Raw genomic sequence first — 24,835 nt, forward strand, 5'->3', positions numbered from 1 at the left:
CAGCATTAGGTTGAGGGAGAAGATTTGAGATATTGAGGGGTTGGCAAGATTGCAAAGTAAGTGTGGCATCTTCCACTAGTGCCACTTGGAGAGAAAGAACTCATAAAGGAGGTAAAATTTGTAAGCCTTTATAAGTTAAGAGGTGGGACAGGTGGTGATGGGAGAAGATTGGTGACTCAAAGCTTAGTCTCTTCAATTTATGAATAAGGAGTTCAGCAGCTGCTAGAGCATGCATGCAGGGTGCCCATCCCTGAGTGGTCAGATTTCTTTGACAGGTATGCTACAGGTGCAAAATAAGGTCCCAGCTGATGACCTAGGACCCCAAGAGCATATCCCTCTTTTTCTGATACATAGAGGGAGAAAGGACGAGTTAGGTCTGGGAGATAAAGCTGGAGCCTGAAGAAGAGCCTGTTGGAGCCTCTGGAAGGGCTTAGTAATGGGATGGAGGAGGGGCTCTGCCTCATATAAGGGGCAAGCAAGTAGAGAAAAAGAGGGGATCCAGAAACACAGGTGTTAGGGACTGCGGACTTTCAGACCCTGAATTTTCTGTGACCCCTTGCCTGCCAGAATAAACAACTTGTTTTCCTGTGCTTGCAGCTGCTCTGGGCACGAGACCTTCATGAGTTCCTGATGGCAGGGGAGTGGGCTTGCAGCTGAAAGACCCTGAGAGCTTGGACATGGCCATTAGTCAAGGAGACCCTATATACAGTGCTCTGGAACACAATAAAAGTGGCATTCTTGTTTCAAGAGTGACTCCTCTCTCTCTCTCTCTCTCTCTCTCTCTCTCTCTCTCTCTCTCTCTCTCTCTCGTGTGTGTGTGTGTGTTTCAATCTCCAGCCCCTTGCCCAACTTGCAAACCGTCACACTGTAAACAGGCGGTAAGGTACAGGTAGACTGTATACACAGGAAGTCAGCTATTCCTAGGAATGATAAAAATCTCCTCCTTAGTAGAAGGGACTGCAAGAAACTGAATTAGGTTCTTTCTGTCTAATGTAATAGCTTTGTGAGTTGAGATGATGGTTAGTCCCAATTAGATGTGTTGTAAAAGGAGTGGCGGGCTGTGTACCACCACCCAGCTAGCTTAACCCCCCAAATAATAACACAGAAATCTGTATTAATTAAATCACTGCCTGGCCCATTAGTTCTAGCCTCTTATTGGCTAACTCTCACATTTTTTTTTTTTTTTGGTTTTTCGAGACAGGGTTTCTCTGTGGTTTTGAAGCCTGTCCTGGAACTAGCTCTTGTAGACCAGGCTGGTCTCGAACTCACAGAGATCTGCCTGCCTCTGCCTCCCGAGTGCTGGGATTAAAGGCGTGCGCCACCACCGCCCGGTTAACTCTCACATCTTGATTCAACCCATTTCTAATAATCTGTATGTCACCACGAGCTCGTGGCTTACTGGGAAAGATCCAGCATGTCTGACCTGGCAGTTTCATGGCAGGTGGCTCTCTCTGACCGTGTTTTCTTCCTCCCAGAATTCAGTTCTGTATTCTCCGCTCCGCCCATCAAAGGGCTGTCCTATCAAAGGCCAAGGCAGTTTCCTTTATTCAACCAATGAAAGCAACACATAGAAAGAAGACCCTCCTACACCATAGGTAGCTTGGGGAGTAGATAGTTGGCCTTGGAAGGTGAGACTCTATAGCCCCTGCTGGACAAGAAATTTAGAAGAGTGGAGGTATTCATTCGGCTAATTTCTAAGGACAGACTGCAAAGTAAAATATCATCTATATACTGTATGAGTTTAGCTTTGGAGAGAGTAGATCAGAAGCTAGAGCCTGACCAAATAGATGTAGGTGTTGAAGGAGGCTGCTTGTTGGTTCCTGGCTGCTCAGCCCCAAAATAATCACACAGAAACTATATTATTTAGATCACTGCTTGGCCTATTAGCTCTAGCTTTTTATCGACTAACTCTTACATATTAATTTAACCCATTTCTAGTAATCTGTGTATCACCACATGGCTGTGGCTTATTGAGTGAAATTCCATCTGGCTCCAGCAGGGCTACATGGCTTCTCTCTTACTCTGCCCTTCTTTCTTCCAGCATTCAGTTTAGTTTCCCTCCCTGCCTACTTAAGTTCTTCCCTATCATCAGGCCAAGGCAGTTTTCTTTATTAATTAACCAATAATATTCACAGCATACAGAAGGGAATCCCATATCACCTCCCCTATTCTGTTTAAATAAAAAGGAAGGCTTTATCTTTAACATAGTGAAATTACATATAACAAAACAGGTATCAAGCGAGAATTATAGTTACAATATTTATATCTATTATATGTTTTATTATAACTAAGGAAAACTATAACTATCAATTATCCAAATCCATCAAAGACTCCAGAAGGATATAATATTATTTAAGTAAACAGGAAGTACATCATAAGAAACTTCCAAAACCCTAGAATTGACAGAGACATCTTGCTATCTGGACAGTCACCCAAAGTTCTTCTGTACCTTTGGGGCATCCATCTTCCATAATATCTGGCAGACTTTTACATGAAGCAGGAAATTTTAAAGACAGTTCCACCTATATTGGCAGTTTGTCAGTCACTTTCTTCTGTGTCCTGCAGAATGTCTAGCAGACTTTTTCATGAAGCAGGAACCCTAAAGGACCATCTCATATTTGGGCAAGTTCAGCAGTCATTTTTCTGTGGGTTCTGCATGTCAAGCAGTCCAGGCAAGAGCAGCTTCTTGTCCAAATGGCTAACAAACTCCATAAGGAACCTCTTCAATTCCCATCTTCCTCTGGAAGTAGATTGCGACTTCCAGGAGCAGATGTGTCTCATTGTCATCAAAAATCCTAAATTCTTAAAATATTTAAATGCCATATTCTGTAGCCTTTGAAAGGTTTGAAGAATGCCTATCTATCTGAAACACAACTCTGTACACCTAGAAAACCTAACATGACTACAAGCTTGACTATTATGGATGATTATCTATTAAGCTATATTTCTTAATTATATGTTACATTTTTAAATGAGCTATACAAACACAATACCTTAATTGAGAGCAGAAATATGCATATAACTAAATTGACCTTAAATTTGTATCAATAAAGCAAGATCCATACCAATGCAATATCTCCCTTTAAATATGGGCATAGTTCTCTAGACTACTTCCTGCTCACTGGGGGTGCTATTAATCAGGTCTTTTGTGGTATATCATGTGTTCTAGGTTCATCTCAGTCAGCAGTTAGGTGAAATAATTTTTAGGGGTATTCATGGTGACCTTTCAGGGGGTCTTGGTCCATCAAACCACATTAGTCTGGAATGAATCCACAGGTTCTCATCTTCTATGGAAACAAAAGAACAACCTCTCTTCCAAAGCAACATATCCTTAGACCCATATTTTGAAGTCAAGACACCTTTAAGATATATAGGTTGGTTTAGCTTAGCAGTCTGTACAATGAAATGTCTCTCTGTACTTAGCTCATTCACAGTAATATATACATAATCCAGACTCTCTGTGTATTCTTCACCTTTATGTGGCTTTTAAATTTATTAGTTTTTACTTCTTTTTTATAACTGTCTATATTCTTTTTCTTCTCTCTCCCAAGCCTACATATATTTATTCAACACCATGACCCATTTAGAGTTCATTTCCATCTGAATTTGTCCTTATTGTGTATTTATAATTATTTTCTGGCCAAGAACTGCTTCTTAAAATGCTAAGCACTTCTAATGAACTGAAGTGGCACTATCACTAGGGGAAATATGGCACTGCCTGCTTGCCCTGCCCAGTCTAGCATGGCAGAGCTGCTTGCTGCCTCTGAGAGCCATGTTCACAGCCCCAATTTTAGGCACACAGCCAGTCTATGTCTCCATTAAGCAAGTTGTAGCGGTCTGCTCACAAACCCCATTTATTTTTTTTTAATTTATTTATTTATTTATTTATTATGTATACGGCATTCTGCCTGCCTGCATGCCTGAACACTAGAACAGGGCACCAGATTTCATCATAGGTGGTTGTGAGCTACCATGTGGTTGCTGGGAATTGAACTCAGGACCTCTGGAAGAACAACCAGTGCTCTTAATCTCTGAGTCATCTCTCCAGCCCCACAAACCCCATTTAAATGATCCATAGTTGGACCTCCTGAGAAAGAGTTTGCACTGGCAGCATGGCCCAGAAAGCTGGCATTTTAAAAACTGCAACTTGCTTTCTGCTACCACTGAATCAGAAAAACCTCTCTTAAAGGAAATGCAGTATGTCACCAGCAAGCAAGCCCATTCAGGGAAAAAATGTGGCTAAATTTTGTTTTTTAGTGTCTAGAATTCCTTTGCAAGTCCTTTCAGATTTTAAGTGGATTTTAGTTGGCCACGTGGGACCAATCTGGGGTAGGACAGTCCAGGTGAGCTGTCAGAGAGGTGAGTGTCAGGGTCAGTCCAGGTGAAAACAAAGATATTTTGAGACTGGGAGCAGAGAGGGATAGAGAAAAAGGCATCCTTGAGATCCAGAACTGAGAAATGGGAGGTTCCTGAAGGGATAATCCTGCAAGTTGTCCCATGAACTCTGAGCATGCGTGCACGCACACGCACACACACACACACATATACAGGAGGAGAGGGAGGGACGGAGAAAGGGAGGGAGGGATGGAAGGAGGGAGGGAGGGAGGGAGGGAGGGAGGGAAAGAGCATAAATGAATGAGGAAGTAGATAATGGTGAAGGAAGAATGTTTGGGTTTTATCCCATGGTTACCTGGGAATCATCCAAAACTTTGATCTGTGAAGTAAAACACATTACAACAGTCATGCAGGTGGAAGCCGTGACCCAGGCCAGAGACAGGGAGAGCAGCAGGCAGCTGTGGCAGAGCTGTCTGAAGGTCAGGCAATGGCTGTGTGGCAGGCTGCAGGACATCACATGCATGATAGAAGGCCCTTGCCATTCCTACCCCCAGAACTCCAGAGGTTCCTTCAGGTTCCGCTTTCTTTCACTTCAGCCAGAGCAGCATTCCTGGCCGCCACACACTCTTACACTGTCATGCAAATTGACGGAAACCATTTGGTTCCCAGTCAAGCAACTGTGATTCTTTGTCTTAGGAGAGCAGTATTCCATTCACAACCCTGCAAATGCTGCTAATGACGTCACTGCAGCAGACATGGAGAGATTGCTCCGAGCAGCAAGGATACTCTGGTTAGAGGTTGGAACTTCCCATTACATGCTTCTGCCATGTACACCTGGCCTCTTCACTAACTACACTGTTCTACACTGTTTGAACTATTTGCCCTTATCCACCTCCTATGGCTAATGAAACATGACATTATGACAACCGGAATAAGACATCATTTCATTAACTCTGGTATAACTAGTGAGTAAGATAGTGGCTCTGCCCACGGAGGATAAAAGCAGGGTTTAATCTTGGGACAAGTGGCAGATATAGTCCCCTATTTTCTTCTTCTTGCACAAGATAATTCACAAATTAAATCAACTTTCCCTAAATGACCGACCCTCTGACTATAAAGGTAGTAATAAGACTGTTAGGTCCCCCCCAAACCCCCCCCAACACTTCAACCCCCTACCCCTGCCCCAAGATAGCAGCCTGGGCTCAGCTCAGGAAGGACTCTGACCTGGTGAAAGACCCTACAGACCCCCTCCTCAGAACCCACAGCTAGCATGCTCCCAGGAGAATGTCCTGTTTGCTTGTTCCCCCTGCCGGAGGACGCAGAACCCCATGACTGCCTCCAGATCCTTGTGGAAATGCACGGGACCAGACTGGACCTGACTTATCAACCCCTCTGAGATGCTGACTACACTTGGTATACGGATGGCAGCAGTTTCCTGGCAAATGGGGAACTGCGGGGGCGGCAGTGACAATGGAGACTGAGGTAATTTGGGCAGAAGCCCTACCAGCAGGCACCTCCGCCCAGAGGGCTGAACTCATCACTCTGACCCAGGCACTCCAGATGGCAGAAGGTAAGAGGCTAAATGTTTATACGGATAGCCGATATGCTTTCGCCACGGCTCACATACATGGGGAAATTTATCAAAGACGAGGGCTGCTGACCTCAGAAGGAAAGGAAATTAAAAACAAACTTGAGATACTGGCACTCCTAAAAGCCTTATTTTTGCCCCCAAAATTAAGTATTATGCACTGCCCTGGGCATCAAAAAGGCCATAGCCCTGAGGCAAAGGGAAATAGACTGGCAGACAACACTGCTCGAGAGATTGCTATAAAATCAACCAAGACCTCCCAAGCTCTCCCCTTGATGAACCCGGAAGAGGCCCAAGCCTCCAGTTCGCTACCCTATAGTAAAGAGGACATTGATCTCCTAAAGAAAATGGGGGCCACACATGACCCCAAAAAGCAACATTGGGTTTTCAAGGAAAAGATTGTTATGCCAACAAAACATACTTATAAAATAATAGACTACTTGCATAAATTGACTCATTTGGGGCCAAAGAAGATGAAAACCTTGTTGGACAGACAGGAGTCAGGCCAATACCTCCTGAACAGGGACAGAGCCCTGCAAAAAGTGACTGATGAATGCCAAGCCTGCGCTCAGGTAAATGGCAGGCAGGAACCAAGCGTGGTCCAGGAGTTCAGGCAAGGGGACATCGTCCCAGAGTACATTGGGAGATCGACTTTACGGAGGTTAAGCCAGGTCTCTATGGGTACAGATACCTCTTGGTGTTCATAGACACTTTTTCAGGATGGGTAGAAGCCTTTCCCACCAAACACGAAACCACAAAGGTGGTGACCAAAAAGCTCTTGGAAGAAATATTTCCCAGGTACGGAATGCCTCAAGTCTTGGCACCGATAATGGGCCCACCTTCGTCTCCCAGGTAAGTCAGTTGGTGGCCAAACTCCTAGGGGTCGAATGGAAATTACATTGTGCGTATAGACCCCAAAGTTCAGGACAGGCAGAACTCATGAATAGAACAATTAAGGAGACCTTATCCAAATTAACGCTTGCAACTGGCACTAGAGGCTGGGTGGTCCTCTTACCACTGGCCCTGTATAGGGCCCATAACATTCTGGGGCCTCATGGACTGACTCCTTTTAAAATCCTATATGGGGCTCCTCCCCCATTTATAAATTTCTTTGATTCAAACATTGCCGATTTTGCTAAGAGTCCTTCTCTGGAAGCTCATTTACAGGCATTACAGATTGTGCAGAGAGAGGTTTGGAAGCCACTCGCAGCTGCTTACCGAGACCAACTGAACCAGCCGGTGGTACAGCATTCCTTCCAGATAGGAGATACTGTTTGGGTCCGCAGACACCAGACCAAAAACTTGGAACCTCGGTGGAAAGGCCCTTACACTCTCCTTCTGACCACCCCAATGGCACTGAAGGTTGACGGCATCGCAGCCTGGATCCACGCCTCACACGTTAAGGCCGCCCATACAGCTGAAAAAGCGGAGCCTGCCGCAACCCCAGCATGGAGAGTCTAACGCACTCAAAACCCCTTAAAGATAAGGCTTAGCCGTGGGGCCTTTGGATCATTATATGGGCCCTACTAAGACTGGGGATGGCGACACAAGAAAATAGCCCACACCAGGTTTTCAATGTAACCTGGAGGGCTACAAATCTCATGACAGGAAAAGTAGCCAATGCCACCTCCCTGTTGGGAACGATGACGGACGCTTTCCCAACCCTGTACTTTGACCTCTGTGATTTGTTGGGAGAGTCCTGGAACCCCTCAGATCAGGAACCATTCCCGGGATATGGCTGCCATCACCTGGGGGGCAACATGGGACCAGGAACAAAGACTTCTATGTTTGTCCAGGACAAAACACACAAAAGGGGTGTGGAAAGCGGGGGGACAGTTACTGTGCCCAATGGGGTTGCGAAACGATGGGGGAGGTTTACTGGAAACCCTCCTCCACCTGGGATCTAATCACGCTCAGACGAGGAACCATGACTGGGTACTTGGGAAGGGGACCCTGGACTTGTGGGGGGAAAAGCTTGTGGCCCCTGCTATGATACCGCTACCACTGCCAATGTCCAGGGCGCTACCCCAGGAGGTAGATGCAACCCCTTAGTCCTAGATTTCACTACACAGGGAAAAGAGGCCTCTTGGGACGGGCCTAAATCATGGGGATTGCGCCTATACCGTTCTGGATATGATCCTGTCATTATGTTTTCATTAACCCCGACAGGTGATAAATGCAGGTCCTCAGCTATCGATAGGACCAAATCCAGTCCTACCAGAACAAAAATCTCCTTCCCAGCCAGCACAAGCCTTACCCCCAGCAGCACCTCATAGTACCTCAATAACCTCCTTAGCCAGCAATAGTACCCATAGCACACCTACCACTACTATCACCACCCTGTCTCCCCGTCAGCCTGGAACAGGAGATAGACTACTCAACTTGGTACAAGGAGCCTATCTGGCTCTCAATTTCACAGATCCGAACAAGAACCAAGATTGCTGGCTATGTCTGGTTTCAAAATCCCCTTACTATGAAGGAGTGGCCGTTCTAGGTAACTACACCAACCAAACCTCTGCACCTACCAGCTGCACTTCCATCCCCCAGCATAAGCTGACCCTGTCTGAAATATCTGGACAGGGACTTTGCATAGGGACTATTCCCAAAACCCACCAGGCCTTATGTAACTCAACCCAAAAGGTGTCCAGAGGAACCTATTACCTAGCTGCCTCCAACGGGACCTATTGGGCATGCAGTACTAGATTAACCCCATGCGTTTCAGCTGCTGTGCTCAGTGAAACCTCTGATTATTGCGTTCTAATTGAATTATGGCCCAAAGTTACATACCATGATCCTGAATACATCTATAGTCATTTTGAAGGGAGACCCCGATTCAGGAGAGAACCAGCCTCCCTAACTCTGGCCTTATTGCTGGAAGGCATCACTATGGGGGGAATAGCGGTGGGGGTAGGCACAGGGACCACAGCTCTTATGGAGACCAGCCAATTTAGACAACTTCAGGCAGCCATGCATACTGATATCAAGGCACTGGAAGAATCGGTTAGCGCACTTGAAAAGTCATTAATCTCCCTCTCAGAGGTAGTCTTACAAAACAGGAGGGGGCTAGACATGTTGTTTTTGTGAGAGGGAGGGTTATGCGCGGCACTCAAAGAGGAATGCTGTTTCTATGCGGACCACACTGGGCTGGTGAGACACAAAATGACAAAGCTTAGAGAGAGGTTGATGGAGGTGGGTCATCTTTCTATCTGTTGTTTCATTGGTTAAGTAATAAAGAAACTGCCTTGGCCCCTTTAATAGGACAGAAAATTAGGTGGGTGGAGTAAACAGATAGAATGCTGGGAGAAAGAAGCCAAGTAAAGGAGTCGCCATGATTCTCCCACTCCAGACAGACGCAGGTTAAGATCCTCCCTGGTAAGCCAGCTCGTGGTACTACACAGAATATTAGAAATGGGTTAGATCAATATGTAAGAGCTAGCCAATAAGAGGTCGGAACTAATGGGCCAGGCAGTGTTTAAAAGAATACAGTTTCTGTGTAATTATTTTGGGGCATAAGCCATGCGGGCGGCCAGGTGCCTGGGACGCAGCCCCGCCGCACATATTACTACAGAGTGGCACCCAACGTGCTAATGAACTCCACGTAAAACCTGAGAGGGCTTAAAAGGGACACAGAGAGAGAATTTAAGACAGCTTTTTGCTGTTTGTGGGTTGCGTGCGGCAAAGAAATTGTCCTGACTCAGCAACAGGAAAAAACTGGCTGTTTTAAAATTGCCTGCTTTCTGGGCTGTGCCGCCATCGCGATCTCTGTCTGGCTCCTGCGGGAGACAGAGTCTTTGAATGGAGCATTTGGAGTAAAGTGCTACGGCTTACTTGATGGCAATGTGGACTACTGTGTGCCTGGAACTGTGAGTGGTTCAGGGGCACCAAACGGCTCAGAGGCACATGCAGCTCCACCACGCTACTGGTGCAATGTGCAAGGATCAGAGGCACGAGCGGCTCCGCCATGTTGGACTGGGCGGGGCAAGCAAGCAGTACCTGTTTTTGTTAGCGATTTAAAAGCACAAAACAAAGTGCTCCTGGATAGTAAAAAAATTACAGATTCACAATAGAACTGATTCAGACACTGTTGGTTGAATGTACGTAGGCTTGAGAGAGAGAAAAAATATATATAAAGAATAAAGTTAATGTCTTAAAAAAAGGGTAAAGTCTTTAAAGAGACAGAGTACAGATAGTTGTAGATTAAAAGAAATAAAGAAAAATAAGCCACGTAACAATGGAAAATTCACAGAGAGTCTGGATTCTTTGTATTATTGTGTTTTCTTTAAAATTTTTGACTGTGAAGGAGCTAAGTACAGAGAGACATTTCATTATATGGGCTGCCAAGCTAAACCACAATGGATATAAGGGTATTATGATTTCAGAATATGGGTCTAAGGATATGATGCTTTGGAGAGGGTCTTCTTTTGTTTTCACAGAGGATGCAACCCTGTGGATTTCTTCTATCCCAATATGGTATGATAGACCACGCCCTCCTGAAAGGTTACTGTGAACCCCTTCAAAAAATTACTTCACACAACTGCCAACCGAGATGACCCTGACACACAGGTCACACCATGAAAGATCTGAATAACAGCGCCCCCATTCAGCAGGAAGCAGTTTGGAGGGAAATAACTACGTCCATATTCCCAAATATTGTTTATAAATGTTCTTTTTTACATTTAAAGGGGGAGATGATATAGGTATGAATAATTTGCATTGCTATAGATTTTAAGGTCAATTTTGTTATAGGTATATGTATTTCTGACCTTGATTAAAGGTATTGTGATTGTGTAGTTCATTTAAAAATGTAATGTATAATTAAGAAATATAGATTAATGGATAATCATCAATAGTCAAGCTTGTAGTCATGTTAGTTAGATTTTCTAGATATATAGAGATATATTTCAGCTAGATAGGCATTCTTCATATCTTTCAAAGACTGCAGAATATGGCATTTAATGTTTTAATAACTTAGGGCTTTTCATGATAATGAGACACGTCTGCTCCTGGCAGCACCAATCTACTTCAAGAGGACGATGGGCATCGAAGAGGCTCCTTATGGAGTTTGATAGCCATTTGGGCAAGAAACTACTCTTGCCTGGACTGATGCATAAACTGGACACAGAGAACCCACAGAGAGAGGACTGCTGAACTTGCCTAAAGGTGAGATGGTCTTTCGGGGTTCCTGACTCATAAAAGAGTCTGCAAGACATTCTGCAGGACACAGCAAAAAGTGACTGAACTGTCTTTGGAATTTCCTGCTTCATGGAAATGTCTGCTGAATACTATGGCCTGAAGGCTGAAGATGGATGCCCCAACGGTACAAAAGAACTTTGGGTGACTGTCCAGGCAGCGAGATGACTCTGTCATTTCTAGAGTTTTGGATCTCTTGTTTGCTTAGGTAATATTATATCCTTCTGGAGTCTTTGATGGAGTTGAAGAATGGTTAGTTATAGTTATAGTTTTCCTTAGTTATGATAAAAGATAAAATAGATATAAATATTGTAACTGTAATTCTTGCTTGATAACTGTTTTGCTATATGTAATCTTACTATGTTAAAGTGAAAGCCTTTCTTTTTTGTTTAAACAGAAAAAGGGGAAATGATGGAGGTGGGTCATCTTTCTATCTGTTGTTTCATTGGTTAAGTAATAAAGAAACTGCCTTGGCCCCTTTAATAGGACAGAAAATTAGGTGGGTGGAGTAAACAGATAGAATGCTGGGAGAAAGAAGCCAAGTAAAGGAGTCGCCATGATTCTCCCACTCCAGACAGACGCAGGTTAAGATCCTCCCTGGTAAGCCAGCTCGTGGTACTACACAGAATATTAGAAATGGGTTAGATCAATATGTAAGAGCTAGCCAATAAGAGGTCGGAACTAATGGGCCAGGCAGTGTTTAAAAGAATACAGTTTCTGTGTAATTATTTTGGGGCATAAGCCATGCGGGTGGCCGGGTGCCTGGGACGCAGCCCCGCCGCACATATTACTACAAGAGGTTAAGACAAAGACAACAGCTGTTCGAATCACAACAAGGATGGTTCGAAGGATGGTTTAATAAGTCTCCCTGGTTTACGACTCTATTGTCTTCTCTGATGGGTCCCTTGATTATCCTCCTTCTGATACTCCTGTTTGGGCCCTGCATCTTAAACCGCTTGGTCCAGTTTATGAAAGACAGGCTGTCGGTTATTCAGGCCCTAGTACTGACCCATGAGTATCATATGGTACAACAACAAGAAACCGAGGTTCCGTAACTGCTTAGAGTAAAAGATTTAACTCTATGATAAAAGAAAAGGGGGGAATGAAAGACCCTACAGACCCCCTCCTCAGAACCCGCAGCTAGCATGCTCCCGGGAGAATGTCCTGTTTGCTTGAAAGATTCTCAGGATCAGCAGCTAGCCTACTCTCGTGAGAACATCCCATTTGCTTAGGAAAACAGGATATCTCTAAGATAGGACATCTACAAAGCAGGATGACTGCAAAGTAGGATATCTATAAGATAAGAACAGGATGTCTGTTGCCAAACATCCATGCTGGGAGAGGAAAAACCATTCATGCCCCCTGCCTCATTCCGATAACCACACTTCTGCTTCTGTAAACTTGCTTTTGCTGCCCTCTTTCCTATAAAAAGACCTCCTCCCAGTCTGCAGGCGCACAAGTCTTCCGAAAGACTTTGCCGCCCACAGGTACCTGTGTTTACCTAATAAACCTCTTGCGATTTGCATCCGTGTGGTCTCGGCCTGTTTCTTGGCTTTGGGGAGGTCTCCTTCCGAGGGAAGGTTCTCTTCGAGGGTCTTTCACTGGAAATGTTCAAAATTCCTCAGAAACCTTGTAAAGTGGGTTTCTGTTTGGCAGGAAAAGCCATCACAGTCTCATCAGCTCCTGCAGCCCCAAACCTCAAGAAGGCATCTGGTTCTCTATTAACAAGATTGTGGGGGTCAGCCATGAAAGCTAAGTCTGGGCAGGTTACCTAAAGGAAGTTCTTTACTTCCAACCATTATCACCTGGGACTCTGGCCATCGATAAATTTAAATGGAGTCTGGAGTCTCAATAGTTTACCCTGAGACAATGCCTGGCAGGCCAAGATTGCCCGACCCCCACCCAAGAGCAGACCATTCGAAGGAAATGCCTGACATTCCAACTGCTGTAGATAGAATCACCTGCCAGCACACTCACCAGGATGCCATAGACAAATGTCAGCCAATCAGGGGTCCTGAACCTCAGAGACCCCTCACCCCCACCTTTACTACTATAAAAACCCAATTCTAATTGAGCCCGGGGCTCTCCAGATATTCCAATACATTGGACATGCAGAGAGACTGAGTTTGCAAACTTGATTGAAATAAAGGCTCTTTGCTTTTACATATGGGACTCAGTCTCCTTTGTTGGCTTTTGTGGGGATCCCACAGATTTGGGCATAACAAAAATCAGAAACACATCCTAGTTCCCAGGCTGTTCTAGCTAACCTGCCCTCCTCCCACCACAGAATAGTCACTTATAGTTGGCAGGAATCTTCCACCCTTCCTTCCTTCCTTCCTTCCTTCCTTCCTTCCTCTCTTTCTTTCTTTTTCATTTTTCAAACAGAGTTTTTCTGTGTAGCCCTGGCTGTCCAGGAACTAGCTCTGTTCACCACACTGGCCTTGAACCCACAGAGATCTACCTGCCTCTGCCTCCTGAGCTAGAATTAATGATGAGCACCACCACCACCCAGCCTCTTCTACCATTTTTGCTATCTGTGTTATCTGTGTTAAAGGAATAGTTGCCAGCCTGTTCCTTTATCTGCCTTTTCTCTCTGTCTCCAAGAGGTAGTAGCCAAGGCAGACTCCCTCAGATGCCTCTGACTATTCTCTCTCTCTCTCTTATCTACAATAAAAACCTTCCCCCAACCATGAATCAGCCCAGTCAGTGGTTTCTTTATTACACCTCACCCCTCACTCACACAGACCACATAAAGAACCACACTGTTATCAGCTCAAGTCAGCTGGCTGACAAAGAACAAGTGGAATCAGCCTGTATCTGAGCTCTAGGGCCCTCACTAAAGATTCTAGGCTCTTATGTCCCAGAGCAAAGAATTCAACCAGTGGGATACGATTAGAAACAGAAACAGAGACAGTTTATTGGGAAGGGAAAACTATAGGATATTTACATAGTACTGTCAACATGACCATTCCAAGGTACGGCTAAGAGGAAGATTGTTGTTTGAAGTGCTGCTTGTTAGTTCCCAGCTGCTGAGCCTTGAAATAATTACACAGAAACTATATTATTTAAACCACTGCTTGGTCCATTAGCTCTAGCTTCTTATTTACAAACTCTTACATCTTAATTTAACCTATCTCCATTAATCTGTGCATCACCATGAGGTTTCAGCACATTTGTCTCTGGTGGCAGCTCCAAGGCTTCTCCCTGACTCTGCCTTCTTTCTCCCAGCATTCAGTTTAGTTTTCCCTGCCTACCTTAGTTCTTCCTTTCTATAGGTCAAAAGCAGTTTCTTTGGTAATCAATGGTATTCACAACATACAAAGGGGAATCTCACACCAGAAGATTTCTCTCTCTCTCTCTTTCTCTTGGTTTTTCAAGACAAGATTCTCTGTTTAACAACCTTACCTGTCCTGGATCTAGATTTGTAGACCAGGATGGCCTCAAACTCGGAGAGATCTATTTAACTCTGCCTCTCAAGTGCTGGGATTAAAGGCTTGCACCACCACCACCCGGAAAGGGCAAGATTTTTTATTTTGATATGAGGGAGAGTACAGGGCAGAAAGAGAATGTAGTAGGCTAAACTTGGCCATGAGGAGGGCAGAAGTGGTGAAATAGAAATAGAAAGAGGCAGGGACCAAGTGAGAAGGAACAAAGACAGCCTGAAATCGCAGGGTTACAAGGGAATGAGGGACTGGGGGAAAGGAAGTCCATGAGCTGGAGAAGTTTAGGGTAGAGGGCAAAGTGAGAAAGGCTGAGAGGAGCCACAGGTTCTTTTTATACTGAGGGGCCTAGAGGTCAACATAAACTTTAGTACGATAATAGGCACCACAGATGTCTGTGCTAAGTTTCTTTGGGACCAGACAATGAATGACCACTTTTGTATACCAAAGACATTTCTTGAACATGATCTATTGTGTGAAGCCCAGGAGAGAGGACATTGTGTCTTTCTCAGACAACAGGTCTCCTTCATATGTTAATATTGAAACTTCTATCTTCAGCCCATGCTCCCCTATTGTAATAGGTAACATTTCCCCGGATTTCCAGAAGCCAGCATACAGATCATTTCTCCCACTCTCTATAAGTGTGAGTTGTCCCCCAGGGATACACAACTGATCCATCCTGGATAGCCCTTCTCCATTTCTTTGCTCTCATAGGTAATTCTAAATAATGTCATTTATTGAATATTTACTGTATGTAGTGGTTTGAATAATGGTCCTAAAATGCTCGTGTACTTAATGTTTAGTCACCAAGAACTGGCACTATTTGAAAAGGACTAGAAGGTGTGGCCTTGTTGGAGGAGGTGTGTCACTTTTGGGGTGAACTTTGAGGTTTCAAAGAGTCTCTCTCTGCCTGCAATTAAGGTTGTGACTCTCAGCTACTGCTCCAGCTCTCTGCCTGTAAGCAAGTCAATTAAATGCTTTTTTATGAGTTGCCTTGCTCTGCTGGGTGGTGGTGGTGCATGCTTCTAATCGCAGCATTTGGAAGGCAGAGGCAGGCTGATCTCTGTGAGTTCGAGGCCAGCCTGTTCTACAGAGTGAATTCCAGGACAGCCAGGACTGTTTCACAGAGAAATCCTGTCTCAAAAACAACCAAAATACAAAAAAATAAAAAAATAAAAATAAATAAAACAGGGGCTGGAGAGATGGCTCAGAGGTTAAGAGCACAGACTGCTCTTCCAGAGGTCCTGAGTTCAATTCCTGGCAACCACGTGTGGCTCACAACCACCTGTAATGAGATCTGGTGCTTCCTTCTGTCATGCAGACATATATGCAGGCAGAACACTGTATATATAATAAATAAATCTTTTAAAAAAACAAAATAAAACAAAAATAAATAAAAAAAAGAGTTGCCTTGTTCATGGTGTCTCTTCACAGGAATAGAACAGTCACAGGGGCACTATTGTTACAAGAGAAAGTAGCCCTCCCCTTTTATGGGTCCATTAATAAATGAATTCAGAAATGGCCTTGGCAATAGGTCTGAGGGCAATCTTATTAGAGTTTGGGGGTATATTAGTTAGGGTTTCTATTGCTGTGAAGAGACACCCTGACTATGGCAACTCTTATAAAGGAAAACATCTAATTGGGGTGGCTCACTACAGTTTCAGAGGCTCGGTCTATTATCATCATGGTGGAGCATGACAGCATGCAGCAGATGTGGTGCTGGAGAAGGAGCTGAGAGTTCTACATCTTACAGTCAACAGGAAGTGAACTGTGTCACTCTCAAAGCCCACCTCTGCAGTGACACACTTCATCCACTCTAACAAGGTCACACCTCCTAATAGTGCAACTCCCTTTGGGGGCCATTTTCTTTCAACCACAACATTCCACTCCTTGACCCCCATAGACTTATAGCCTTATCATAAGGCAAAAATGCATTCAGTCCAACTTCAAAAGTCTCCGTAGTCTATAACAGTCTCAAATTTAAATGTGCAAAGTTCAAAGTCTTTTCTGAGATTCATGCAATCTCTTAATTATTTTTTAAAGATTTATTTATTTATTATGTATACAACATTCCTTCCGTGTGTGCCTGAAGGCTAGAAGAGGGCACCAGATCTCATTATAGATGGCTGTGAGCCACCATGTGGTTGATGGGAATTGAACTCAGGACTTCTGGAAGAGCAGCCAGTGCTCTTAACTGCTGAGCCATCTCTCCAGCCTTCAATCTCTTAATTATAATTTCCTACATAATCAAAATCAAAAAGCAGATCACATACTTCCAATACATAATGGCACAGAATACACAATATCATCCAAAATGTAGAGAAGGGAGCATAGTGAGGAAATACTGGACCAAAGCAAGACCAAAAATCAGCTGGGAAAACTCCAAACTCTACATCTTCATGTATGATGTCAAACGCTCTTCAAATCTCCAAATCCTTTCAGCTTTGTTGACTACAAACAAAGAAATGTACTTCTTTCTCTTGGGCTGGTTCCACTCCCTGTTAGCAGCCTTCCTCAGCAGGTATCCCACAGCTCTGGCCTCTCCAACATCTGTGGTGTTTCCAAGGCCATGCAGGCTTCAATTTCACAACTTCATACAATGGCCTTGTTAGGCCTCCATTCAGGGACACCCCTGACACATGCCTAGCCTCAAGGCTTTCCTTGGGTGCAGAGGAAGATTCCATGGCCTCTTTCTTATATTCTTAACTCCAAAACCAAGTGGCTGAAGCTGCCAAGTTATGCTGCTTGCTGGGCTGGAACATTGGCCCCCCTTTCCAATTACGTCTTCACCAGCTTTCTTTTTTCAATAGTTTCCTCCACTACCTAAGGTTGGCTGTCCTGGAACTTGGTCTGTAGACCAGGCTGGTTTCAAACTCAGACATCCACCTGTCTCTGCCTCCCCAGAACAGGGATTAAAGGTATGTGCCACCACACCAGGCTCTAAGCTTTTCTTTAATTTTTTTTCACAAGTTGGAAATTTAGCAGGGTGGGCTCTCGCTCCCTTTATTCCATTTCTTAATCCATCTATCTCCTTGAACACAGGACTTAGCTCCATGCCACTTCCTGGTGCTCCTTTTCTCCTCAAATATTTTTCCTTGCTCAGCTTGCTCCTTTTCATTATATATTATCTTTAGAGTTAACACTAGTAACCACATTACAGAGTCTATGCTAGACTCTTTTAAGATTTCCTTTATGAAGGGAATTAATCCAAATCTCTTCACTTTCTCAGGCAAACTTTTCAGACAAGGGCAAAAAGCAGCCAATTCTTCACCAAAATATCACAAAAATGATCTCTAGGCAACATACTAAAAATCTTCTCCTCTGACTTTTGAGCCAGACCCCCCATGGTTCAAATCACCGTCAGCACCACTGTCTTCCATACTCCTTCTAGGATGGCCCATTCAGCAACACTTAAAGCATTCCACTGCTTTTCTAATCCACAGTCTAATCTTATAAAGGAAAACATTTAATAGGGTGGCTTACATTTTCAGAGGTTAGTCCATTAATAGCTTTGTCTTAATGGGCCTCATAGAACTAAGACACCTTTGCCTTTTCATGTGATAAATTCTAAGAAGGGGAGAAGCTGACCTTCTGGTTTCTCATACACTAGGGAGGGGCAGAGAAGAGGGAGGTTTTTCACTAACTCCTCATAAGTACTTGTTTTATTTGACATTAAAATTGATATGGTTTTTAGCTTACTTTTTGGAAATTTAAATATTTGCTAGATGAATTCAGGCAGGCCAAGTAACTTAGGAAGGTCCAGGGTGTGCATCTACAGACATGGGTAGTGGCTGTGCTACTCAGATGCTTCTGGCCTGTGTTCCATCCACAGGCCCCATCATCAGCCGTATCCATCCAGGAGGGGACGTGTTTGTTTAAGAATAAAGATGTAATGCCCTCATAGGTGTGCCCCATGGCTGCTCTCTGTTTGCACAAAGGCCCTGATGACTTGGTAGTAACCTGGTACAGGAGAATTATCTGTATTTTGTCAATAATGTTTTAAATAAATGCTGATTGGCCAGGCAGAAAGTATAGGTGAGAAAATCAGACAGGAAGTAGAGATGATACAATGAGAACAGGAGAATTCTGGGAAGGAGGAAGTTGATTCTGCTCACTCCTGCCCAGATCACCGAAGCAGCTGGATGTGATCTGCCCCACTGAAGAAGGTACTGAGCCACATGGCTAACATAGATCAGAAAAATGGGTTAATCAAGATGTGAGAGTTAACCAGTGAGAGGCTAGAGCTAATGGGCCAATCAGCTTATAATTTATGGAGACTTATGTGTGGTTTTCTTTGGGGCTAAACAGTTGTGGGGTACCAGGCAGAACAGAAACCCAAACAAGCAGGCCTGGCCCCCCTCCATGTTACAGAATGGCACCCACGTGGATAACTGCATCCACACAAAGCTTAAGAAAGCTTGGGAAAGACTAGAATAAAGCATTTCGGTTTTCAGCTGTAGTAGGAAAAAAGCTGAGCTGTTTTAAAATGCAGGCTTTCTGGGCCGCCCTGCTAGGGAAAACTCTGACTCTTTCAAGCAGGCGGTCTGACTATGGAGCTATGGACACAATGTTGCAGCTTGTTTCCTGTTGAAAGGCCATAGAGTTGTGGCAATAAACATGGCTTCGGCCAGTACTTCAGCCACGATTGCTTACTGAATTAAAGGCTCATGTGGTCAGAAAAAGAGAGATATACAGTAAAGAGAGATTCAAAGAGGAAGACAACCTCTAAATGGTTTACAGTGTGTTAAAATATACATACAGGCTAAAGGTTAAAGTTCTCAAAGTAAAAAATAAATAAATAAAAAATAAAGAAAGAGAGTAGTCAGTTGTGGGGGCACACACCCGTAGGATTTGCCTGGGAGGCAGAGACAGATCTGTGAGTTCAAGGACAGCCTGGTCTATAGAGTTATTCCAGGACAAAGATATACAGAGAACCTGTCTCAAAAAGTAAAAGTAAAAATAAAAGAAATAGAGATTAAAATAAAGCCACGTAAAGATGGAAAATACACAGAGAATCTTGATACTGTATGTTATTATGCTCTCTTTAAATTGTTTGAATGCTGAGGAAGGAGCAACAGCTGCTAAAAGATATTTGCTAATAATGCTGTTAAATTAATGCAAGATAGGTATTTCGAAAATACTTTGGCTTCAAAATTGAAGTCAAAAGGTATATTACTTTGGAGAAGAGATTTTGCTTTTGTTTCCACAGAAAATGAGAGGCTGTGGATTCATTCTGAGATAAGAAACATCAGCTTTGATCAAGGAAGACCACCTGAGAAGTCTCTGGTAGGACTAGATGGCCCAGATGTCTGAGTTCTTCATCCAGAACAGGTTCAAGACTGCTTCCTGAGATGATCAAGACTCACAGGATACTTCAGTCAGGACTTGATCATAACTCTAAATTTTCTTTTAGGTCCCCATAAGATTATCAGTGCCCCCAACCAGCTGGAAGTAGCCTAAAATACTATGCCCACATTCCTAAAAAATGGACTATGGATATTTTCCTTTTTTTTTTTTTTTTTTTTTTAAAGAGGAGGACAAAAACCCAAACAAGCAGGCCTGGCCCCCCTCCATGTTACAGTAACCCACAAATGCAGATGTCAAAGTAACAAAAACATTAAAAGTTTATAAGGCCCAACAAAGCAAAAAGTACTACACAAAAGCTAGCAAAAAAAATGTGCTATAGGGGCTGGAGAGATGGCTCAGTGGTTAAGAGTTTTGCCTGCTCTTCCAGAGGTCCTGAGTTCAATTCCCAGCAACCACATGGTGGCTCACAAACATCTGCAGTGAGATTTGGTGCCCTCTTCTGGCCTGCAGGGATACATACAGGCAGAATACTATATACATAATAAATATTTTTTTAAAATGTGTTATGGATAAGCTGGAGTGATAGTTGATATTGACTGTCAACTCAACGGGATCTAGAACCACCTGGAAGACGAGTCTATCTAGATCAGGGTAACTGGGGTTGAAGAGCCACTGTAACAATGGGTGGCACCATTCCTTGGGTTGGGATCCTGGACTGGAGAAAAAGGAGGCTCCAGTATTTATCTCTGTCTGCTTCCTGGCTGTGGATGCAAAGTGGCCAGCCTTTGCAGGAGACTGCCACAATGATGTCCCCACCATGGTTGACTGCACCCTCAAACTGTTAACAGGTGCCCATCAGAGACGACTACTCAGACACAGTTTATAGAACAATTGAAAGTTTTTATTCTAGCCAGCTGGGACTACACTCAGATATTCAGAACCCAAGTGTTTAGGGTAAGGGGCTTTTAAGGGCAAACAAACAAAAAAACCCAATAAATAAATAAACAAACAAATAAATAAATAAAACAAAAAAAGCAAGACAAAACAAGCAAACAAAAAAACCTAAAAACAAAACCTGGTATTTTTCTCTGCATTCCGGGGGGAGGGGGGAGGTTTTGTGCAAGCAAGCAGTTGAACAGAAACTAAGATAAACAGTTAGTTGGAAGGGAGGCTGCACAAGCTGATGTTTAACAGAGGCTAAGTTAGCTGGGGTGTCTTGACCTTGGATTCCTAAAATGAGTAATTATCCATTTGAGTCTCTATCAAGGAGGTCAAATTCAGTTAAATGAATTTAACTCTAAACTCTAATTCTAAAAATGGCCCGAACAAGAATACATAATGAAGGTGTAAGCCCTGGTCTCTGGCCTCCATCTTTGGAGGCCCCGTTCCTGTGCCCACCAAGTCTTGACCCTTCCCCAGAGTAGGGTCAAGATGAGCCTGCCAAAATCTTGACCATACCCTCACTCTATTTAAACTGCTTCCCTGGAAAGTTTTCTTATGGTCTCTTTCCTCTCCCCACACCCCGTGGTGGCATTTGTGGCCTCCTGGTTCTCCCTCAGGACCCCCTGAGGGTGCAGGAATCCCATTAAACCTGGATATTTCTTAATTTGGCTTGTTATGATTTGGCTTGATTGGGATTTTTGTGTTGGCAGAGAGCTTGCATTAGGAAAAATTCCTAACATCTTGGAGGCCCCACTGGGATGGGCAGCCTTTCTGTGTGGCCCTAAGCCACACATCAAAAGTTCCCTAGGCCACAACCTGAGCTCTCCACACCACACTAAAACTAAAAGGGCTACAGCAGCTGTGTCTTGGTGAGTACCTTTTTCTTGTCTATGCTATAGGGTTTTTAGGGGACCCGTTCATACTTACTTTTGTCGATTATCAGATTCTTGTTGAAGCCATGAGCTCATGCCAAGAGTTTGGTCTCAGCAGCAGCCAGACCGGCAAGACAGGGTCTGGCTGGGGTAGACTTTGTTTGCTCCAGGGACATCTAACATTCAATTTCCATGACCCCGTTAGGCCTGAGAGGTATTTTAGTGGACATGCTGTAATAGGCTACTTGGTTGGGCATAGACTTTAAAATGGGCACTAGCAGTTCAAAGCCAGATCTGCTGTTGCCCCTGGTATGCCTCTTACAAAATCTTTATAAATTGAGACTGTCTGATATAATCTGTCCCAAACGGGTAATTTCCCTTTTTTAATTTTTTTAAAAATGCTGTAAGATCCCTGGTGGCAGTAGGCAGCAGAAATACTGTAGGTTCCAAATGGTGGTAGCGACCATGTGATGGCAAACAATGAGCCCTGAGAGCAGCCAGTCCCAGGCAGAGATGACTGCCGGTCCCCGAGCAATGACTGGTCCCAGGCAGGGAGACACATGGCAGGCAGACAGGAGATAGAGACAAGGATAGACACGACTTGCAGAGAGAGGTTATGAAGGGGGAAGGAGGAGAGGGAGAGGGAGAAAGAGAGAGAGAGAGAGAGAGAGAGAGAGAGAGAGAGAGAGAGGAGAAGAGGAAAGAGAAACAGAGGGGGAAGTGGAGAAGTGGGGAGAGAGGCAGAAGCAAAGCTGCCTCTCCGAGAGGAAGATGGAAAAAGAGCAAGCTCAGGCTGGAAGCTGAAGATCAGCCGGCCTCAGCGGATGGGGGAGGGAGTGGGCATGGCTTGTCTCTTAAAGGGACCAGGGACCAAAACCATAACATTCCCAGGTCTTCCTTATAATAAAAAGCAGGAGATTAGACACCACAGTTTGAAGGAATTGGGGCGGTGAATTCACAAAACTGCTTCCTGCTGATTTGTAGGCGTCATCTTGGGCGGGGGGGGAACCTGAGAAAAGGCTGGGTGCTGGCCACATCCTGGCATAGCTGGTCTCTTTGCTCCTGTCCAGTATTTGTGGCATGGAAATGTCTGGTGTCTCTATCCTGTTTAAGGTATTGGCAGAACAAAGTTAAATTATGGAAAAAAAAATTTTGGACCAGGGAATTCAGGGGATATCTGACCTGTTTAAGGTATAACACCCTATACACTAAGATTTGGCCTCAATACAATCTTGACAATGGGACACGTTGGCCATCAGAAGGAAGCCTTGAGCTTACTGTCCTCTGGGACCTAGGAAATTTTTGTCGCCATAAGGACAAATGGACAGAGCTTACGTATGTCCTTGGTTTTTGGGCTCTGTGCTCTCGCCCTTCCCTTAGTACCCAATGTCTCGCAGCACCAGTCTTGGTCACTAAGTCCACAACACCTTCAAATTCCCGGTCATCTGGGAATTGGGACCCCGACAGTTCCAGCTGGACCATGCAGCCAGAGGCACTGGCCCTCCCCCACTCCCTCAAGCCCACACTACCCAACCTTCTCCTGTGGAGCAACATTTTCCACATTCCTCTTCTTCCCTGTCTACCCCTCCCTTGCCAATCCAGAGGTTCAAGGTCAACTTCCACCTTACCCACCTTTTTCTCCTCCCCATCCCCCTCCTACCTCATCTCCCCACCCTTGGACCCCCTAAGCACACTGGGCCCCTCCCAATCCTCCCCAGTCTCCTCCCATACCAGATCCCACCATAGCTCCGCCCTTCTCTGACCTGTCCGGGAGGTGGCCGGGAGTCGATGGCGTGATAAAAGTTCTTGTTCCCTTTTCTCTTCCAGATCTCTCTCAGATAGAAAAGTGGCTCGGTTCCTTTTCTACTAACCCTTCTGCTTACCCATTTTATTTCTCAGGCAGCACCAGATATTAGGAAAAAGTTAAGAAAGGTTGAGGAGGGTCCCCAAATCCCTATACGGGAATTGGTGAAGATGGCCTTTAAAGTTTTTAATGCCTATGAAGAAACAGCTGGGTCTTCCCGTGGGACAAGGCTGCAGTAGACAGCTAACCTACAGGCCCAGGCCCAGGCCCAGGCCCAGGCAGCTGCCCTAAGGTTGCAGGAAGGGGGACAAGGAAAGCCAACCACAAGGCTCAACCCTGGTGGATCCCAGCCTACGTCGACCTCACAGGCAAGCTGTTTCAAGTGTGGCCTAAATAGTCATGTGGCACGATATTGCACTATGCCTCCTCTGAGGTTGTGCCCTATCTGCCAGCAACCTGGACACTGGAAATCACAATGCCCCTGTGTAGGCTTGTCCTCTATGCCATGCCACAGAGGTCTGGCCTCACCAACATTGACAAGTGAAACTGTGCCAGCCTTCGAACTTCTCAGTCTTGCAGAGGATTGATGCTGCAGAGACTTGGTTTATCCCATAACCCTATCCGAGCCTAGGGTAAAGCTGCAGGTAGCGGGTAAGCCCATTACTTTTATTTTGGACACGGGAGCTACCTATTCTGTTCTAACATCTCACCCGAGCCTTATATTCCCCTCACCAATTTCAGTTATGGGGGTAGACGGGACCCGTTCCTCCCCACTTAAAACTTTGCCACTGCCCTCCATTCTTACAGGACAATTTTTCTCTCATTCTTTCTTAGTGATACCTGCTTGCCCAGCACCTTTTCTGGGTAGAGAAATCCTTAGCCACTTCCCCAAAGCTTTGTTCCGCTTCTTGGAGCTCATTTTTGACCCCACCCATCTCCAAGATTGTATTTTACAGGTTCACTCCTCCTGCCAGATGTGTGCCCAGGCCAACCCACAAGGGACTCTCCACATACGTCAGTCTCTACACCAGCTTCACAGACACCAACTGGGCAAAGATTGGCAGGTTGATTTCATTCATATGCCTCCTCATAAGAAACTCTGTTATCTCCTAACACTTGTGGACACTTTTACAGGATGGATAGAAGCGTTTCCAGCCTCCAGGGAAACAGCAGATGTGGTGGTCAGGTACTCCTGGACCACATCATTCCTCAGTTTTGGTGTCCCATGAACCATCCAGATGGACAATGGGCTTCACTTCCAGGGTCATGGAGCTCGTGTCAGAAGCTCTCAACATCTCCTGGAAATTCCACACCCCCTACCATCCACACTCCTCGGGAAAGGTGGAGAGGGCTAATG

Source organism: Chionomys nivalis, chromosome 13 (genome assembly GCF_950005125.1).
Source record: "Chionomys nivalis chromosome 13, mChiNiv1.1, whole genome shotgun sequence".
NCBI lineage: Eukaryota > Metazoa > Chordata > Mammalia > Rodentia > Cricetidae > Chionomys > Chionomys nivalis.